Raw genomic sequence first — 21,815 nt, 5'->3', positions numbered from 1 at the left:
AATGGGACAGCTGGGTGAACACTAACATAAATTCCAAGAGGTCAAGACTTAACCACAGAACATGGAAGCATGAAAGTGCTAGAAGGAAATACTGGATGGTTTCTGATAATCTCAGGAAGGCCTTCTTCACTGGGGGACTTTGCTAAGCAAGGAAGAAAATCCGGATGCTCAAAAGACAAAACCAACAAATTTGACGTAGTAAAAAAAAATTCTGTAGAAAAAAATACCACAAAGTTAAAAAAAAAAGTGGGAAAACACAGATATAATAATAGATATAATAGAGATGATGTAGGCTAATTTTCTTAATATAGCAAAAGGCCAACATGCATTACAATGATAGTTCTCTACTTTGTTAAAAGGCTCTTTTTTGTTTAATAATTAAGGATACCAACAATAAATAAATTAATAAAGAATATGTAAATAAGTAAAAGATGAACAGCCAAATAGAAAAAAGTGACTAAAGGTATGAATAGAGAGTCTACAGGAAAATAAATATAAGTAACCTTTTAATGTAGAAAATTATATGCAGACTCATTCAATAAAAAAAACTGCAAATGGAAAAAAAAAAAAAGGAGAGGCCAGAGAGCTAGCTTGCTCTGCTTCCACCCTGTGAGGACACAGGACGAAGACGGCCATCTGCAGCTTGGAGGAGGATTCTCACCAGAACCCAACCATGCTGACACCCTGATCTCGGAATTCCAGCCTCCAGAAGTATGAGAAATAAATTTCTGTTGCTTGTAAGCCAACACGTCTATGGTACTTTGTTACAGCACGCTGAATGGCCTAATATCATCTAAAACATACCTTTCCAATGACGTCTAGACTGGGTTTGACCAAACAACGGGGCAGCGTAGCCTAGCCAAGCTGACACATAAAATGAACCATCTCAGGCACTTACTGGGTTGTGACTTGGGCCTCAGTGATGACATCTACTTCATAAAAGTGTTGGGAAGGTCAGACAAGGTACACACACCAGCGCTTTGCACCGTGTCTGGCACATGGTGAGTGCGGTCAAGTCTGGGTGGGACCCCTGGGAGCGGAGTACGGTGTGGGGGGTGTGTGGGGGTGGATCCAGGCCTCTGATGCGAGTGGCAGTGGCAGCTGAGCCACCTTTCCAACCAGGTATATGCATTCTGCCAGGTTAGAGAGCAGCTTGGGGCAGGGACGCACATTCATGACCCATTCCTTCTGGAAACACAGAAGCCATAGGTGTCAGCTGCCTCTCTCTAGATGGCCTGACTTGGCTGGGCTTGGCTAGGCTACAATGCCAGTTGTTTGGTCAAACTCCAGTCTAGATGTCTTGGGAAGGTATTTAGTCCATTCATGGTCACTTTTGAGCTCCATCCTGAGGGCAGTGATGCCAATGCACTAGCTGAAGAAAGACCAGGTTTCATCCCGAGGCGGGCCAGCTCCAGTGACCTGTTCCTGTGTCCCTTCTCACCTTAGAGGAAGATACACCATCAGATACATCCATCCAAGAAAGGATCCCCAGGAGGCCCTCAGCAAAGAGTTCATCTTGTATGACAAAGTTAAGCCTGAAAACAGACAGCTTATAGCAAACGCACATGTAAAAGGGAAACATTTCCCTAAGAATTAAAATCCAAAATCTAGATAGGTTCCTAGGTTTCCATTATCCAGTCATTTTCAGCCATTGACACTGCCCTAAGACGCCTGAAATAAAATTTAAACTTAAGAATGACTTTAAAAAAAATCATACTGACCTTAAAAATGTCCATTCCGGGTTTGATGGAAAAATTATGGGACACACATCTGCTGCCTCCAAGACGATGGCCTGCATGCATATTCTGGAAAAGGAGAGCACTGGGCCAAGTGGGGGTGGAGATGGAGGGCCCCCATCCCTGTACCCCGTGGCATATCTGGGGCAGGAGCAGACACAGGTGGAGAAGAGACATGGTAGTATGTCCTGCTCCTCCTCTTTATTCTTCTGGGAGGAGGACTCACAGAAAGACTAGAGTGTCGGCGATCTTCTACTTTAAATCCCAACTTCAAGAATCACATGAAAACACACCTTCCCTCCCTCCTGCAATATGAAGTAAGACAGCTCAGGGGCAAGGTAACCTAAGTAAATGAGAGACTAAGTGTGAAGGGACACCTGGAGGGCCAGAGCACAGCCAAGACCCCTCGCTGACCTGTTTGTCCAGATCTGGACCAAAGTTCAATGGTCCCAATTTTTTTTTTAAAATAATTTATTTATTTATGGCTGAGTTGGGTCTTTGTTGCTGCACGCGGGCTTTCTCTAGTTGCGGTGAACGGGGGCTACTCTTCATTGCAGTGCTCGGGCTTCTCACTGTGGTGGCCTCTTCTGTTGTGGAGCACGGGCTCCAGGCGTGCAGGCCTCAGTAGTTGTGGCTTGCGGGCTCTAGAGTGCAGGCTCAGTAGTTGTGGTGCACGGGCTTAGTTGACCTGGGGCATGTGAGATCTTCCCGGACCAGGGCTCAAACTCGTGTCCCCTGCATTGACAGGTGGATTCTTAGCCACTGCGCCACCAGGGAAGCCCCAATGGTCCCGATTTAAAAGGTGGGTGTCTCAACCAAAGCTTCAGGAAGGATCCCCTTGTTGATTGAAAGCAAATGTTTCCAGAGGAGATTGACATCCCTGTTCATCTCCAACATCAGAGCTGTTCCTTCTTCTCCGTAGCCCCAGGATTGGTTGTCCTTCCCTTTCCCTGGTTCATTTCCACCTCCAGTCCTGAGCAGTTGATTTCCCCCCAGAGAGCATTCAGCCATATCACCAAACACTGACTTAGAGCTGCTTGGTGTGCAGCACTGTTTTCAGAGCAGGGGCCCCCCTACACTGTTCCTGCCCTCACAGAGCTGGCATTCTTGGCCTTTACATCTTCCATTTCTTCATGGGAATCTACCATTCACAAATCTTGACCTCCAGCTGGGACCTGACCCTAGAGCTCCAGCCCAGCTGGTGCATCTGGATGGCCCAACTCACTAGGACTTGATCAAAGTTTTCTTACCCTCCCTAATCCCCACCTTTGCATCCCTATTCCTGCCAATGACACCACTACTTACCCAGTCACCCCAGCCCCAAACTTCAGTAACAACAGAAATGGGTCATCTACTGTGGGCTAAATATGTTCCAGGCACATATATTTTCTAATTTAACCCTCCCAGAAACCCATGAGGTGAGCTCCATCACAGATGAGAAAAGGGAAGCTCAGAAAGGTCAAATAATTTGCTCAAGGTCACACAGCTAGAAAGAAGCATAACCGGAACTCAAACCCAGGTCTCTTTCCAATGAGTAGCAGGTTTATTCAGTGTGTTCAAGGATCCTTGGGGATCACTGAGGCCTTTTCAGGGGTCTGTGAAGTCAAAACTTTTTTCACAATAAGTTATGTGCCTTTTTCACTCTCATTCTCTTATAAGGGTACAGTGGAGTTTCAGAAGCTGTGATACTTGGTATCACAATAGATTGAATGCAGAAATGGATATGAGAATCCAACAAGTTGTCTTTCTCATAAGCTGGACATCAAAGAGATCTGAAAAAATGTAAACAATGCCTCCCTTCTCTCTAGTTTTTTTCATGTTGGAATATATAATGATTTTTGTTTTGAAGTATAGTTGATTTACAGTATTGTGTTAGTTTCAGGTATACAGCAAAGTGATTCAGTTATTGGAGTATATAACTATCAATCAGAAAATATGTTAACTAAGTTAACACAAAATGGGTTTATTATTGTTATTTGGATTTTTCTTAGTTTTAATTTCTATTATGGTAAACATCAATGGATATAACCCACAGCAACAAAATTCAATAATTAAAAAAAAAGGTAAAGTGGTCCTAAGACCAAAAAGATTGAGAACCATTGATTTAAAGCTTTTCTTGTTGTCTTTCCTTTCCATTTCCTCAACATCTCACATCTAAAATTTTTAAGAACCTTCAGATATTTTCTGGCCTTCAGGCTGCCTGCCCTTGATCCACCCTCTCGGGCAGCTCCTATTTGTAGATTTCTCTTGCATTTACTACCCTACATTGCCTGTTCTTCTTCTCTTTTTTTAATTTTTAAAATTTTAAAATTATAGTTATATTTTATTTTATTTTAAACAAGTTAAGGCAAATACTTTAATATGACACATGTGTTCCCATGTGTATTGCATATCACTTTATGCAATAATTTGTTATCCCCTGAAAATCCACGGTTAAGTCTATTTGTTCAAAGTGAATCATGTTTAAAATGTTCAGGAGAAGAACAAAACAAAGAACCCTTGGAGACAGTGGTTCTCAAACCTGAGCTTGCAGCAGAGTCACCTGGAGGGCTAGTCAGCACCTCGGCAGCCTCACCCCAGAGTTCCTGATTCAGCAGCTCTGGGGTGTGTGGGGCCTGAGAGTTTGCATTTCCAACAGGTTTCCAGTTGATGCTGCTGCTGCTGCAGGGACCACGCTTTGAGAACAACTATTTTAAGGAAATAACTCCCAATTTACATTTTCTATTAAAGTGAATCACTCTACAGGGAGTTTGCTTTGCGCGAGCTTCATTACGTAACAATATCACATCTTTTCATTCAAAATGGGCCCTGTGAACGGTTAAGCTTGGAGAGAACACACAGGTAACTCCAATAAGGTGGGTGATTTTTTGACAGTTGCTATCTTCTTCCACCAGCAGGGCACGAGGAATTTTGTTGTGTTGTGTTGTGTTGTGTTTTTTTAAGTCAGTACTCTTAACTACCAGTGACAGAGACTCAAACTGGGTTGATCTAAGCATAAGAGGTAATTTATTGTGCATGTCAGGGCTTCAGGCACATCTGGGTCCAGGTGCCACCATCATCATCAGGAATCTGTTTGCACCTTTGTTCTCTGCTCTCAGCCAAGGTTCTGTCCCCACATGGTGGCACGGTGGCCCCAGCAGTTTCAAACTAGGCTCACATCGCCTAGCGATGTCTGGAAAAACAAAGATCCTCTTTTCTAACAGGTCTAGCAAAACTCCAAAATTTGTGTGCGTGTGGTGAAATATACATGACATAAAATTTACCGTTGTAAATCTTTTTTTTCTTGGCCAGCCAGGTGGCTTATAGGATCTTAGTTCCCCGACCAGGGAGCAAACCCGGGCCCTTGGCAGTGAAAGCACGGAGTCCTAACCACTGGACCACCAGGGAATACCCTGTAAATCGTTTTTTTTATTTTAATACTTTTTATTGGGGTATGGTTGACCTATAATGTTGTGTTAGTTTTAGGTGTACAGTAAAGTGAATCAGTTATACATATACATATGTCCATTCTTTTTGTAGATTCTTTTCCCATATAAGCCATTACAGAGTATTGAGTAGAGGTCCCTGTGCTATACAGTAGGTTCTTAACAGTTACCGATTTTATATATAGTAGTGTCTATACTGTCAATCCCATTCTTCTGATATATCCCTCCCCCTTTACCCCCCAGTTACCATAAGTTTATTTTCTAAATCTGTAACTCTACTGTGTTTTGAAGATAGGTTCATTTGTAGCCTTTTTGTAGATTCCACATACAATGTCATATATTTGTCTTTCTCTGTCTGACTTCACTCAGTATGACAATCTATAGGTCGATCCATGTCGCTGCAAATGGCATTATTTTGTTCTTTTTTTTTTTTGCGGTATGCGGGCCTCTCACTGTTGCGGCCCCTCCCACTGCGGAGCACAGGCTCCGGACGCGCAGGCTCAGCGGCCATGGCTCACGGGCCCAGCCGCTCCGCGGCATGTGGGATCTTCCCGGACCGGGACACGAACCCGTGTCTCCTGCATCGGCAGGCGGACTCTCAACCACTGTGCCACCAGGGAAGCCCTATTTTGTTCTTTTTTATGGCTAAGTACCTTATAAATCATTTTTCAGTACAGTTTCGTGCCATGAAGTGCAACTCATATTGGGCAATTATGACCACTATTGCGCTTTCTGGGTAGCAGTCTACCAGTTTTCCTTTAAGGAACCACCCAGCCCCAAGTCCCTGTCCATCTGCTTTGGTGGGGCTTCCCATGTTTCAGCTTCAAGGGTGCATATGAAATTCATGCCTGGCCAGTGAAAGTTGTCTCCCAGGCCAGAGTAGTTGGCCCAGGGACAGTCTTGGACGGAAGTTGGGTGAATCAGAGTCAATGCTCATCATCTTGGGTTGTGCTATAGTACTGGGAGAGGGGACTGCCATGCTGCTAAGCTGGCGGGATGTAAGCCTGGTGATGCGGGGTCCTGTTCATAGAAGGAGGTGCCTGAAAACCAAGAGAGGAAAGTAGATCCAAGAAGTGAAGAAAGACACAGGCCTCAGTTATTTAAGCCAATATATTTCTTTTCTTCTCCTTCTCCTCCCTCTCCCTCTCCCTCTCCTTCTCTGCTTTTGTTTTTGCTTTTGTTGTTGTTGTTTGCTCGCAAGGAGTTCCAACGAACTAGCCCAGTATGGCAGGCAGAATAATGGCCTCCCAAAGATGTCTCTGTCCTAATCATCCTTGGAACCTGTTACCTTACCTGGCCAAGGGAAATTGAGGTTGCAGATGGAATTAACGCTGCTAATCAGGTGATCTTAAAAGAGGGAGTGGCCTGGATTATCCAGGTGGGACCCATGTAATCACAAGCGTCTTTAAAAATGGAAGCCAGAGGCACAAGGAAAGTTCAGGGTGATGTGGTGTGAGAAGGTGCGGTTTGCCTTTGCTAGCTTTGAAGATGGACTAAAGGGCCACAAGCCGAGGAATGCAGACGCCGGAAAAGGTAAGGGAGCAGATTCTCCTCTGGGGGTTCCAGAAAGAAAGGCAGCCCTGCCAACACCTTAGTTTCAGCCCGGTGAGACCCATGTCAGACTTCTGGCCTATAGAACTATAAGGGGACACATTTGGGTCATTTTAAGCCACCAAGTTTTGGGCAGTTCGTTACAGCAGCCACCAACAGTGTGGTAATTTGTTACAGTTAAGCTTAGAAAATTAAACACCGTGCGTTCTACCCGTTGCCTCCTAACACTGCCCTGTGAAAGCACAGCCGTTTGTTCCACACGCCCGCGGGCCAAGCCCACAGTCCTCACCGGGAATTGAGGGCTTGCGTGGGCCGCCTGGCCGGCCTCAGCCTATTTTTCCAGCCTCATGTCTCCATCGTGCTTCTTTCAGTAGTTTCTTCAGTTAGGGTTACTCTTCTCACTTTCCTCTCCAGGCCCTTGGTGTTGAGGCTGAGCCGCCCCTCCTTTCCAGCCCTCCCCCCACAAATGATGCCTTGCTCTCCTTTCTGCCATTGCAGCACTCCGACACGCCCATCCCTTCCTTCAGGGCTCAGCTCTCGTCGCACCTGCTGCCTGCACAAACCCTCATTTGGGCCTGGACACTCCTGCCTAAAGCTGTGATAGTTTCACATGTGCGAGGACAATGGTTTGTCCCCTTGGTGCTGTGTTCCTGGTCCTAGAGGGACCTGCCCAGGCTGGGCATCTGGTGCGCTCAGCACTTCCAAGCCCTGCTTCTTGGGAGAAAACGGGCTCTGAGAGGGCAAGCGATGCCCCCCAAAGCCTCCTAGCCTTCAGTCCACAGGTCTTTCCACTTTTCCCTGCGGCCTTCAGGCCCTCAGTAGAGAGGTTGCACGTGTGATTGCTTGATTGTTTCCTCAACCCGGCTGGATGACTCACCAACCTCCACAGACCAGCCATCCCTGCCTGCGTTCAGCAGGGCTCCCTCCCTCAATGCCCCCAAGCTGAAACCGCAGAAATGCGTCCAGGGTAGCGGCAGCCTCCAAGAACCTCCACTTTTTTATGTCTCAGGGCAGAAAGAATCCATCGAGAGGCAAAGTGATAGAAGTGATTTATTAGAATAGGACACTTGTAAGGCTTACAAGCAGGTGAGCAAGGGAGTGCTGTACCCCGAGAACTTAGTGGGCTACAGTTTTATAATCAAAGGAAAATTGGGGAGGGGGAGAAGGCCACCTTCTTCCTCGTTCTTTTTTTTTTTTTTTTGCCGTATGCGGGCCTCTCACTGTTGTGCCTCTCCTGTTGCGGAGCACAGGCTCCAGACGCACAGGCTCAGCGGCCATGGCTCACAGGCCCAGCCACTCCGCGGCATGTGGGATCTTCCCGGACCGGGACACGAACCCGTGTCCCCTACATCGGCAGGCGGACTCTCAACCACTGAGCCACCAAGGAAGCCCCACTTCCTTTTTCTTGAGTAGATGTCATGCCTCCATCATCAGCTCCTCCTCCAGGTTAGGCGGGGGAGTTTTCTTGTCCCTACGTGATTAAATGGGGACTGACTTGGAGCAATGGGAATGAGCAAAAAGGCGGTAACATATACTAAAAACAAATCATCTCAGGTTTCAGTATAATGTCACCTTTTCCTTATGTTCTTGTTCTTAGTGTGCACAGAGGAGCACATCCTAGGAATCATTAGCTAACTGAGCTCACTGGGTAGGATGTGGGTTTCGTTCCACCATTTGCTTATTGTTTGGGGGCATGTGTCATGTTTCCGTTGCATGGCTTTGTGGTTAAGCAAACCTGCTTTCTTGAGTGATCATTAACTTACAGGGTCTCCCATACCTTTTTCTCTACTTACAATCCTCTAGTGGGATTAACTATTTAATCACCTACTTTGTCACTTTACTCCATTGCTATGAAAACCAGTCTTTGGGCCAAGTCTACAAAATCACAGAAGCTTTGTATGAGCCGAACAGTGTTCGTCTCCCAGTCCAGCAGAGTAAAGTGGAATGTGTGTGTGTCCTTCTTCTCCCCGCTTTCCTTTAGAGTTTGAATAAGGTGTGCTTAGGGAACTTTACTAATGGGGGAGGGATCTGTGATTCCTTGCTGAGTCCCACAATACTGTGCTAACCACAGAAAGAAAGCAGGTGTTAAACTGACTTGGGCGATGTCGGTGCTCTGCTCTGAGCCTTGGTTTTCTCATCTGTAAATGAAGGAGTGTGAGCCATAGTGCTCACCGGTCACTGGTCAGTCAGGAAACATGCAAATTAGAATAACAGTGAGATACTATTTTCACCCATCAGGCAAGCAAAAGTTGTAAAAAGTGATATCTAATGTTACAGGGGAAACTGATACCTTTGCGCGTTACTTGTGGGAATGTGAATTCCTACAGCCATTGGGGAGAAGAGTGTGGCAATATCTTCAAATGAAAAGTGCGCGCGCCGTCAGCGGTCAGGAGAGAGGGTACCCTTGGGAGTGGAGTATTGACACAGGTGTATGGGGTGGGCGCCTCAGGTGCTGGCAATATTCTGTCTCTTGATCTGGGTACTGGTCACATTGCGTGTTGTATTTGTGAGAATTCATTTATGAACAACTACATTTATGATGCACTTTTTGGTGCATATGTTATATTCTGATAGTTAAAATATTATATGCTTGTCTTTTGACCCAGTAATTTTGATTTTTCGAAATCTATCCTACAAAAATAAAAGCACCAATATGTCGGGATTCCCTCACAAGCATGTTTATTGATTTGCAGTGACATAAAAACAGAAAATAAACTGTTCATCATAGGAAATAGATGAATAAATAAGGTACATCCACACTGGAACCTGAAGGAGATTATTTAAAAACGTACATCAATCTGTATTGAGCTGGAGAAAGGTTTATGATAAATCATTAAATCAGGGGTGGCGGAAGCAAGTTGCAGAGTAAGATGTATAATATTCCATTTTTTAAAAGAACAGAAGGAACCCATATATGTGTTTATATGTTCGAGGATGTGTATTTGAGCATAGATGAAGGTGTAGAAGGGGACCCACCACACCTTTAACTTAGATTCCCTCAGAGGTGCAAAGTTGGAGGAGAATGAGGGGAGATTTTTATATCTATATACTTGTTACAACAAGCATGGTATACTTTTTAAATTAGAAATCTTAATAAACCAAGAAAAAGGAAGACACAGGCTCCAGGAAAGAGTAGCTACACACTGGGAGAGTAGAGAAGGGGAGTCCCAGCCTGGTAGTGGAGCATCTGATCTGGAGAGCAATCAGTGCAGATCAGAGCAGGAGGGAGGGCTCCTGGAGGGAGGTCTTTGAGGGGGGAAAGGACGAATAGATGACTATGATGGTGGATTTGACAGCCAGAATATAAGGGCAAATACTGAGGCGGGGGGCAGTTAGAAGCTCTAAGAATATAAATCTGTACAGGAAAGGAATATAATCATAATATATTCTTAATTCTGCAGTGGGTGATATTTATATAATCACTGTAATGTAAATACAGCTTATTCGTCATCAAGTTTTAGAATCCCTCTACTAAGATACAGAAATTTGATTATGACAGAGTAAAATGTACACATAATAGAATGTATTTATCAACACTGCCAATGTATAAATATAGATGATTTGTGAGGTTGAGGAAAGTTAAAGGCAAGGGTTTGGACACTAATATCCTTATCTTAGTGGATGATCAAGAAATGGAACAATAGAAAAAAATAGAAGAATATACACGTATAAAATATATGTTATTTACATAAGTATACCTACAAATTTATATATAAATTCATTATATACTATTATGTATATAACACATATTTTTTATTTATTTTTTATAGTGTTTATTTTTACTTATTGACAGTTTATTTATTTATTTATGGCTGTGTTGGGTCTTCGTTTCTGTGCGAGGGCTTTCTCTAGTTGTGGCAAGCGGGGGCCACTCTTCATCGCGGTGCGCGGGCCTCTCACTATCACGGCCTCTTTTGTTGCGGAGCACAGGCTCCAGACGCACAGGCTCAGTAGTTGTGGCTCACGGGCCCAGTTGCTCAGCGGCATGTGGGATCTTCCCAGACCAGGGCTCGAACCCGTGTCCCCTGCATTGGCAGGCAGATTCTCAACCACTGCGCCACCAGGGAAGCCCGAACACATATTTTTTAACCAAAAGCAATTTTAATATTGGAGCTATATTGAAAGAAATGAGGGGAGTAGGGTGTCGTGAGCTATATCCTTTACTATCATTGGAAAAAGTCAATAGATGTTTTAAATTGATAAATCAAGAAGTAGTGACTTGAGCATGTCGTTACCACATAACCAGGTAACCAGCAAAACACAGGTCTGAACAGGTTCCCTCCTGGGAGTGGTTGCGAGGGAGGGTCGGGGGGAGGTGTAGGGAAAGACAATACTCGAAACTGCTACTTTTCATTTTAAACTCCTTGAAGCTATTTTTCTTTAATCAAAGGTATTTCTTAAATTTTTTTAATATTTAAAAACTTTTTTAAAGGAAATGAAGGCAATAATTGTGAGTGTAAGTAGCAGTCAACAAATTCTACTAATTTGGGGGTAAGTGAACTAAAAAGATCAAAAACTACATATCAGTGGTAACCTATATCTTAAAAGTGGATGACATTGCCCCGGGGAGCCTGGAGAGACTAAGACACTAGGTCAGAATGCTAAGGATCACATATTTAAGTGATTTTAAAAGCCCTTAAAGGAAACACAAGAAGTTGCTGGCAAGGTAGCGTGGGAGAAGGCAGTGCTGTGGAAGGATGAGGGAAGAGGCGTTTCAAGGAGTGAGCCTCGGTCTGTCAAATGCCATGCCGTCAAGAGGTCAGGAATGAATGAGGACTGAAAAGTTTCCGTTGAGCTGAGCAGCATGGAAGTTCCTGGACTTCGGGCCAATGGTTAAGTCCACCACGTGCCATGTGCACATACATTGGTATATCAGACTATATGCACTGTATGCAGTGTTGGCGTCTTGGACTGCGTAGCTACAGAACTATGAGGGGAGGGTTGCATTTTTCTCATGCAGGGTTCCAAGCTCTCATCCACCTGGTTGTGACTCTCATCCCCTCCAAAGGAACAGTATTTTTTGTTGTTGTTGTTGGCTCTGTTGGGTCTTCGTTGCCGCATGCGGGCTTTTCTCTAGTTGCTGCAAGTGGAGGCTACTCTTCATTGTGGTGCGCGGGCTTCTCATTGGGGTGGCCTCTCTTGTTGCAGAGCACAGGCTCCTGACACGTAAGCTCAGTAGTTGTGGCTCTCGGGCCTAGTTGCTCCGCAGCATGTGGGATCCTCCCAGACCAGGGCTCGAACCCATATCCCCCTGCATTAGTAGGCAGATTCTCAACCACTGCGCCACCAGGGGGGAAGTCCCAAGGAAGAGTATCAATGGCAGGTCCAAGTTAGAAGCATTTGTCCGTTCTGCAATTTGGGGATTTCCCTAGGGAAGAGATGCTCTACTACAGGAGAACCGATTGCATCCCCTCAGGCAGGCACTCAATTTTCATTTTAACCAGATGTCACCAGAACACAGCCTGTCTTGGAATGTGAAAGTGGGGGAATGAGTATTTGCTCTACCCCAAACTTGTCCAGTTCCCGAGAGATGGTCCTGGCTCTCTAGGCAGAGTAGCTAACACCACGCCACTGGGACAACAATTTGAGTGCTTCCATTCAAATCCCCCCAAAATTGCTGCTTGCCTAGTCTGTGTTCCTTGCAGAACAACCTCCTTCTTTTTCCTCACCTCCCTTGAGGTATTCTAGAACATTCTTCAGGGGTCACTAGGGAATCCTTAGCTTTCATCTAGGAGGGTTCCCCATGGGCCCTGAAAGCCCTAGTGTTGTGGTTACCAGTCTCAGCCCCCCTACTTGGGTGCACCCAGCAGAATTCTCGTCCTCGCACAGGAGGAAGTGCTTGGAGAACTAGCAGGAGAGAGTTGTAGCTCCTTGGCTGCCTAAAGCTGCTGGGAATGCCCTGTCCCCAGGCTTGGTTCCCCCTGGGAACCAAAGGCACAGAGTAGCTTTGTGGTTCAGGACTCTTCTCCCTACAGAAGCTGCTCTAGCTTCCTTCTCTTAATTCTTACAGAAGAGCTGCTTTCACTTAACGTACATAAGAATCGCATGGGCTTCTACTCAAATGTAGATCCCTGGTTCTCACCCCGAGTTTCTGATTAGTTCTGGGCTGGAACCTGGGAATCTGCATTTTAAGTGCCTTGAAATGATTCTGATGCAGGTGGGCCCTGGGACTCAACTCTAGGAAACAATGCCCTACAGCTTATGCTAACACAACTTATTAAAAACATGATCTTAAGTATAAGTATCGAAATTATTCAACAGTCATTGACTATCATTAACTAATTTTATAAACAAATTCCTGCTGCTGATCCTGGAACAGCGGGGTTGCCCCACATGAGAAGCTGCTTAATTAGCAGTCAGTACTTGAATTTTGAGTTTATATTTGAAAGCTATTTGTATTCCGTCCCTGGCAGCTTAGTGCCACCTCTGCTGAACAGTGGTCAGCAAAGCCTCTAACGTCAGCTGCTATGGAGGGTGCCTGCCAAGTTCTGTAAGCACACCAAGCAATCTCAAAGTGACTTTCATTTCTAATGTGTAATCATACATCAAGTCTGATCATTGCAAACATACCCTCTGTATTTAGTATACATGCTCTATTAAGTTTGTGTGATAAGATATATATTCAAATTAGAGAGGCAAAAGCAGGCCCATGGAATTGAATTAAATTACAACTTGAGATACTCTGGCACATCCTCAATAAGTGAAACTTAAGGTACTCTTCCAGAGGAGCTTGGGAATCATTTCTCCTTATCTTTAAGTGGAATGTAATTAGATTTTCTGGGATCCAGGCAGAGAAAGACAAATGAAAGATTAACTATTCAGAAGCAAAGTTCAAAACCCTAGTCTAAAAGGACAATACGTTTTTAACATAAAGCCATTCTATAGTTTTGCATAATCAGCAGATTGGCAATTACTCTGTTTTATTTTTTATAATTTCTTACATGATTGTACATTTTATTTTTTTTATTTTTCCTTTTTTTTTTTTTTTTTTTTTTGTGGAGCACAGGCTCCAGACGCGCAGGCTCAGCGGCATGTGGGATCTTCCCGCACCAGGGCACGAACCCGTGTTCCCTGCATCGGCAGGCGGACTCCCAACCACTGTGCCACCAGGGAAGCCCCGATTTTCTTAGGTCCAAGCAATAGCTTTGGGGTGAAAATTAAAAGCATAAACATCATCTAAAGGAGATCACAGATGACTTTGGAGGGTGATGAGTCTCTTGATAACAAAACCTGACTTAGGGTGATAACAGGAAAGGCAAAGTGATTAAGATAACCAGGGGAGGAAAAGTGAGTGAGAGAATTCAGAAGGAAGAGGGGGTAAAGAGCTCTGTACTGACAGCCGGTGCACGACTGCTGCAGATCATGTCAGATTCAGAAACACATTATCATCCAGCAGGTTTTCTGGTTGGTTTTTCTTAACTGTATTTTTGAACCCAATTTCATACAACGCACGTAATGCTTTCCTGGCACTTCCTATAGATGAAAAGTTAATACTGGGTTGTGACCTCCCTGAGAAGTTACTGGCTTCAAGAGTCCAGGGCTTCCCTGGTGGCGCAGTGGTTGAGAGTCCGCCTGCCGATGCGGGGCGCGGGTTCGTGCCCCGGTCCGGGAAGATCCCACATGCCGCGGAGCGGCTGGGCCCGTGAGCCATGGCCGCTGAGCCTGCGCGTCCGGAGGCTGTGCTCCGCAACGGAAGAGGCCACAACAGTGAGAGGCCCGCGTACCGCAAGAGTCTGACTGGGCTGTATGGGTGAGATTTTTTATGGGAGCTGTACTTTCTCTGGGATTTCTCCTTGACACATAGTTCCTGGTTGCTTTCTTCTTTTCTTTTTTTTTTTTTTTTTTTTTTTGCGGTACGCAGGCCTCCCACTGCTGTGGCCTCTCCTGCTGCGGAGTACAGGCTCCGGGCACGCAGGCTCAGCGGCCATGGCTCACGGGCCCAGCCGCTCCATGGCATGCGGGATCCTCCCGGACCGGGACACGAACCCATGTCCCCTGCATCGGCAGGTGGACTCTCAACCACTGCGCCACCAGGGAAGCCCCTGGTTGCTTTCTTGAATTTTTTTTCCTATTTTAGGTTTTTTCAAAGTCCCAAAATAAGTAATGATGAAAACAACTTGAATGGATACTATGACCCCCAACTGATTTTTTTCCCCCAAAAAATAGCACATCTCTCTTAAGTGCAAAATGATTAAAAGGCCCAGTTGTGTACTGACACTTACCCTATAAAAATGCATCTGGACCATTTAAAAAATGTGTTGTCCTAACATATTTGAGTTTTCTCCCTTCATATCTCATGATTAGTAACTGACTGTGATAATCAAGAACAGACCTGCAATGCAGGTAGCTATGAAAAGTTTAGAAATACTGCAACAGCTACTTAGCTACAAAATGGGTAATTTTTAACATCTATGTCTATATACATAGATATACCTACAATTATGATTTGGACAACATAATTTTAGGTTAATCTTCCCTTATTATAGGAAGGGAATGGTTCAACGGCCTGGTTCAATGGCTTGTCAGCAATTTTACCTCAGGTGTAGTTGGCCCTTTAAAAAACTTTTTTATTAGGCTTCCCTGGTGGCGCAGTGGTTGAGAGTCCGCCTGCCGATGCAGGGGACACGGGTTCGTGCCCCAGTCCGGGAAGATCCCACATGCCGCAGAGCGGCTAGGCCGGTGAGCCATGGCCGCTGAGGCTGCACCTTCAAAACTTTTTTATTGATGTACAGCTGATATTCAATATTAGTTTCAGGTGTAAAACATGATTTGACATTTATATACATTATGAAATGGTCACCCCGATAGGTCTAGTAACCATCTGCCACCATACAAAGTTACTGTATGGTAATACTATGTCTATAATATTATTGACGATATTCCCTATGCCGTACGTTACATCCCTGTGATTTATAACTGTAAGTGTGTACCTCTTAATCTCCTTCACCTGTTTTGCCCAACCCCTGCCCCCCTCTGGTGACCACCAGTTTGTTCTCTGTATCCATGAGTCTGTTTCTGTTTATTCATGTTTTTGTTTTTTAGATTCCATATGTAAGTGAAAGCATATGGTATTGTCTTTCTCTGACTTATTTCACTTAGCATAATGCCCTCTGGGTCCATCCATGTTGTTGCAAGTGGCAAGATTTTATCCTTTTCTTTTTTTGTTGTTTTTTTTAACATCTTTATTGGAGTATAATTCCTTTACAATGGTGTGTTAGTTTCTGCTTTATAACAAAGTGAATCAGCTATACCTATACATATATCCCCATATCTCTTCCCTCTTGCGTCTCCCTGCCTCCCACCCTCCTATCCTTTTCTTATGGCTGAGTAATATTTGTGTGTGTGTGTATATCTCACATCTTCTTTATTCATCTATCAGTGGACGGTTGTCTTTTCTTATAGTCCCTTTAAACTAAAATTAATAGAACCAGCAGCTTGTTAACTTTGTGAAAGATACTCGTATTGACCTTGGTTCAAATAATAGCTCTGGGGAATTCTGTGGCGGTCCGGTGGTTAGGACTCAGCGCTTTCACTGCCTTGGGCCCAGGTTTATTCCCTGGTAGGGGAGCTAAGATCCCGTGAGCTGTGCAGTGTAGCCAAAAAAAAAAAAAAATCCCCAGAAAACAAATAATAGCTCTGCCACTTCCTAGCTGCATGACCTTGAGCAAGTCACTGGAGCTCTCTAAGCCTCAGCTGCACATTCTGTAAAAAAGAGGATAATAGTAGCCATGTTAAAGTTTTCAAGACAGTTATATGCAATAATGCATATAAAGTGCTTAGCAGAGTACCTGGAATAGACTAGGTAGTGCTCAATAACGTTAGTTTTTATAAGTACATTTTATATATAAGGTAGAAAGAAATTCCAACAGTAAACCAGTAAAAGCAAGAGTTGGCAAACCACGCCCCCAGGCCAAATCTGGCCTGCTGCCTGTTGTCAAGAGTAAATGTTTGTAACAGAGCCACATTCATTCCACATTCATTCATTTATGTATTGCCTGCAGGTGCTTTCACAGCAGCATTGAATAGCTACAATAGACTGCATGGCATGAAAAGTCTAAAATATTTACCATCTGGCCCTTTACAGAGAGTTTGCCAACCCCCGAGTACAAGGAGAAGAAACTTAATTGGCCAAAACAAAAATAGCATTCGAAATGGGGATGTGGCTATTTTCTAGTCAAAAACAAAAACAGGAAAATACAAAATCTATCAAGCCCTCCCTCTCACATGATTTGGGGAGAAACTAACAGCACCGGCTAAAACTGATCTGAGGAGTAGAGATGAACAAGGTGTAAATAACCCAGAAAACTCCACTGAATTACAGGCAACTGCAAAAACTTTCCCCCGAGGCAATTTCAAGGGAAGAAGTCTCTCCTGCACCCAGTGTTGGCCACTGAGAATAACAGCCAAGAATTGAGAATGGCATTTAAATAAACCTAGCCTTAATAACCAGGTTTTTCCCCCAAAGATAGCCTACACCATCTGAAAGACCCTAAAATTCATAGACAAATTTCAGTGTTTTTCTCACATAACTGCTCAGAATTGACAGGTAAAAAATTCAGTCTTCTGATAGTAGGCATTCACTTGTTGAATGAATGAAGGAATGATGCATTTAGTCTGTTAGTTGTCTAAATCTAGCAAGATTTCTTTTTTTGAGATTTTTTTCTTCTAGTTTTATTGAGCTATAATCGACATAAGCACTATATAAATTTAAAGTGTACAGGGGACTTCCCTGGTGGTCAAGTGGTTAGGACTCCGTGCTTCTACTGCTGGGGGACCCGGGTTTGATCCATGGTCAGGATTGAATGTGGCCTGGTCTCAGCATGGCCAAAGAAAAACCCAAAAAATTGTTTGTGTTAAAAAAAAAAAAAAATTTAAGGTGTACAGCATAATGATTTGATTTACATACATCATGAAATGATAAGCACAATAAGTTTAGTGAACATCCATCATCTCATACAGACACAAAATAAAAGAGCAATTTTTTCCTTGTGATGAGAACTCTTAGGGATGTACTCTCGACAACTTTCATATTCGACATACAGCAGTGTTATTAATTCCATTGCTTTCTAATGCCTATTCAGGTCCCACTAGCCAAAAGTTATGCATGGATTGTCATTTGCCTAGTAGTTAAAGCATTCAATACCCTGGGATATTTCTTACTCTTTTCCCTGAACAGTTACTCAAATTATATAATTATTTAATATATAATTATTTAAATTATATACTTTAATTTTCACAGACTTTTGCCTGGTCTCCACCTAAGTGGTTCTTTGTTTTTTTAAATTTAATTTTCTTTTATATTGGAGTAGAGTTGATTTACAATGTTGTGTTAGTTTCAGGTGTACAGCAAAGTGAATCAATTATACATATACATATATCCACTCTTTTTTTTTTATTGTCATGCTATAATATAATGACCTGGGATAGGACAGAATCAAAGAATCACAAAATATATCTCCTATTTTAAGATTCTGCCATATGTTGAAGCATATGATTTTTTAAAAACATCTTTATTGGGGTATAATTGCTTTACAGTGGTGTGTTAGTTTCTGCTTTATAACAAAGTGAATCAGTTATACATATACATATGTTCCCATATCTCTTCCCTCTTGCGTCTCCCTCCCTATCCCACCCCTCCAGGCGGTCACAAAGCACCGAGCTGATATCCCTGTGCTATGCGGCTGCTTCCCACTAGTTATCTACCTTACGTTTGGTAGTGTATATATGTCCATGCCTCTCTCTCACTTTGTCACAGCTCACCCTTGCTCCTCCCCATATCCTCAAGTCCGTTCTCCAGTAGGTAGGTCTGTGTCTTTATTCCTGTCTTAACCCTAGGTTCTTCATGGCTTTTTTTTTTCTTAAATTCCATATATATGTGTTAGCATACGGTATTTGTCTTTCTCTTTCTGAATTACTTCACTCTGTATGACAGACTCTAGGTCCATCCACCTCACTACAGATAACTCAATTTCGTTTCTTTTTATGGCTGAGTAATATTCCATTGTATATATGTGCCACATCTTCTTTATCCATTCATCTGATGATGGGCACTTAGGTTGTTTCCATCTCTGGGCTATTGTAAATAGAGCTGCAATGAACATTCTGGTACATGACTCTTTTTGAATTATGGTTTTCTCAGGGTATATGCCCAGTAGTGGGATTGCTGGGTCATATGGTAGTTCTATCTTTAGTTTTTTAAGGAACCTCCATACTGTTCTCCATAGTGGCTGTACCAATGCACATTCCCACCAGCAGTGCAGGAGTGTTCCCTTTTATCCACACCCTCTCCAGCATTCATTGTTTGTAGATTTTTTGATGATGGCCATTCTGACTGGTGTGAGATGACATCTCATTGTAGTTTTGATTTGCATTTCTCTAATGATTAATGATGTTGAGCATTCTTTCATGTGTTTGTTGGTAGTCTGTATATCTTCTTTGGAGAAATGTCTATTTAGGTCTTCTGCCCATTTTTGGATTGGGTTGTTTGTTTGTTATTGAGCTGCATGAGCTGCTTGTGAATTTTGGAAATTAATCCTTTGTCAGTTGCTTCATTTGCAAATATTTTCTCCCATTCTGAGGGTTGTCTTTTGGTCTTGTTTATGGTTTCCTTTTCTGTGCAAAAGCTTTGAAGTTTCATTAGGTCCCATTTGTTTATTTCTGTTTTCATTTCCATTTCTCTAGGAGGTGGGTCAAAAAGGATCTTGCTGTGATTTATGTCATAGAGTGTTCTGCCTATGTTTTCCTCTAAGAGTTTGATAGTGTCTGGCATTAGGTTTAGGTCTTTAATCCATTTTGAGCTTATTTTTGTGTATGGTGTTAGGGAGTGATCTAATCTCATACTTTTACATGTAGCTGTCCAGTTTTCCCAGCACCACTTATTGAAGAGGCTGTCCTTTCTCCACTGTACATTCCTGCTTCCTTTATCAAAGATAAGGTGACCATATGTGCGTGGTTTTCTCTGGGCTTTCTATCCTGTTCCATTGATCTATCTTTCTGTTTTTGTGCCAGTACCATACTGTCTTGATTACTGTAGCTTTGTAGTATAGTCTGAAGTCAGGGATCCTGATTCCTCCAGCTCCGTTTTTCATTCTCAAGATTGCTTTGGCTATTCGGGGTCTTTTGTGTTTCCATACAAATTGTGAAATTTTTTGTTCTAGTTCTGTGAAAAATGCCAGTGGTAGTTTGATAGGGATTGCATTGAATCTGTAGATTGCTTTGGGTAGTAGAGTCATTTTCACAATGTTGATTCTTCCAATCCAAGAACATGGTATATCTCTCCATCTATTTGTATCATCTTTAATTTCTTTCATCAGCGTCTTATAATTTTCTGCATACAGGCCTTTTGTCTCCTCAGGTAGGTTTATTCCTAGATATTTTATTCTTTTTGTTGCAATGGTAAATGGGAGTGTTTTCTTGATTTCACTTTCAGATTTTTCATTAGTGTATAGGAATGCAAGAGATTTCTGTGCATTAATTTTGTATCCTGCTACTTTACCAAATTCATTGATTAGCTCTAGTAGTTTTCTGGTAGCATCTTTAGGATTCTCTATGTATAGTATCATGTCATCTGCAAACAGTGACAGATTTACTTCTTCTTTTCTGATTTGGATTCCTTTTATTTCCTTTTCTTCTCTGATTGTTGTGGCTAAAACTTGCAAAACTATATTGAGTAAGAGTGGTGAAAGTGGGAAACCTTGTCTTGTTCCTGATCTTAGTGGAAATGCTTTCAGTTTTTCACCATTGAGGATGATGTTGGCTGTAGGTTTATCATATATGGCCTTTATTATGTTGAGGAAAGTTCCCTCTATGCCTACTTTCTGCAGGGTTTTTATCATAAATGGGTGTTGAATTTTGTCAAAAGCTTTATCTGCATCTATTGAGATGATCATATGGTTTTTCTCCTTCAATTTGTTAATATGGTTTATCACATTGATTGATTTGCGTATATTGAAGAATCCTTGCATTCCTGGAATAAACCCCACTTGATCATGGTGTATGATCCTTTAAATGTGCTGTTGGATTCTGTTTGCTAGTATTTTGTTGAGGATTTTTGCATCTATGTTCATCAGTGATATTGGCCTGTAGTTTTCTTTCTTTGTGACATCCTTGTCTGGTTTTGGTATCAAGGTTATGGTGGCCTTGTAGAATGAATTTGGGAGTGTTCCTCCCTCTGCTATATTTTGGAAGAGTTTGAGAAGGATAGGTGATAGCTCTTCTCTAAATGTTTGATAGAATTCGCCTGTGAAGCCACCTGGTCCTGGGCTTTTGTTTGTTGGAAGATTTTTAATCACAGTTTCAATTTCAGTGCTTGTGATTGGTCTGTTCATATTTTCTATTTCTTCCTGATTCAGTCTTGGCAGGTTGTGCATTTCTAAGAATTTGTCTGTTTCTTCCAGGTTGTCCATTTTATTGGCATAGAGTTGCTTGTAGTAATCTCTCATGATCTTTTGTATTTCTGCAGTGTCAGTTGTTACTTCTCCTTTTTCATTTCTAATTCTATTGATTTGAGTCTTCTCCCTTTTTTTCTTGATGAGTCTGGCTAATGGTTTATCTATTTTATCTTCTCAAAGAACCAGCTTTTAGTTTTATTGAGCTTTGCTATTGTTTCCTTCATTTCTTTTTCATTTATTTCTGATCTGATTTTTATGATTTCCTTCCTTCTGCTAACTTTGGGGTTTTTTTGTTCTTCTTTCTCTAATGCTTTAGGTGCAAGGTTAGGTTGTTTATTCCGGATGTTCCCTGTTTCTTAAGGCGGGCTTGTATTGCTATAAACTTCCCTGTTAGAACTGCTTTTGCTGCATCCCATAGGTTTTGGGTCATTGTGTCTCCATTGTCATTTGTTTCTAAGTATTTTTTTTATTTCCTCTTTGATTTCTTCAGTGATCACTTCGTTATTAAGTAGTGTATTGTTTAGCCTCCATGTGTTTGTATTTTTTACAGATCTTTTCCTGTAATTGATATCTAGTCTCATAGCGTTGTGGTCAGAAAAGATACTTGATACAATTTCAGTTTTCTTAAACTTACCAAGGCTTGTGACCCAAGATATGATCTATCCTGGAGAATGTTCCATGAGCACTTGAGAAAAATGTGTATTCTGTTGTTT

Source organism: Delphinapterus leucas, chromosome 16 (genome assembly GCF_059928025.1).
Source record: "Delphinapterus leucas isolate spDelLeu-1000000601 "Yukka" chromosome 16, BTC_Dleu_Yukka2, whole genome shotgun sequence".
NCBI lineage: Eukaryota > Metazoa > Chordata > Mammalia > Artiodactyla > Monodontidae > Delphinapterus > Delphinapterus leucas.
This window is presented reverse-complemented; position numbering follows the sequence as displayed.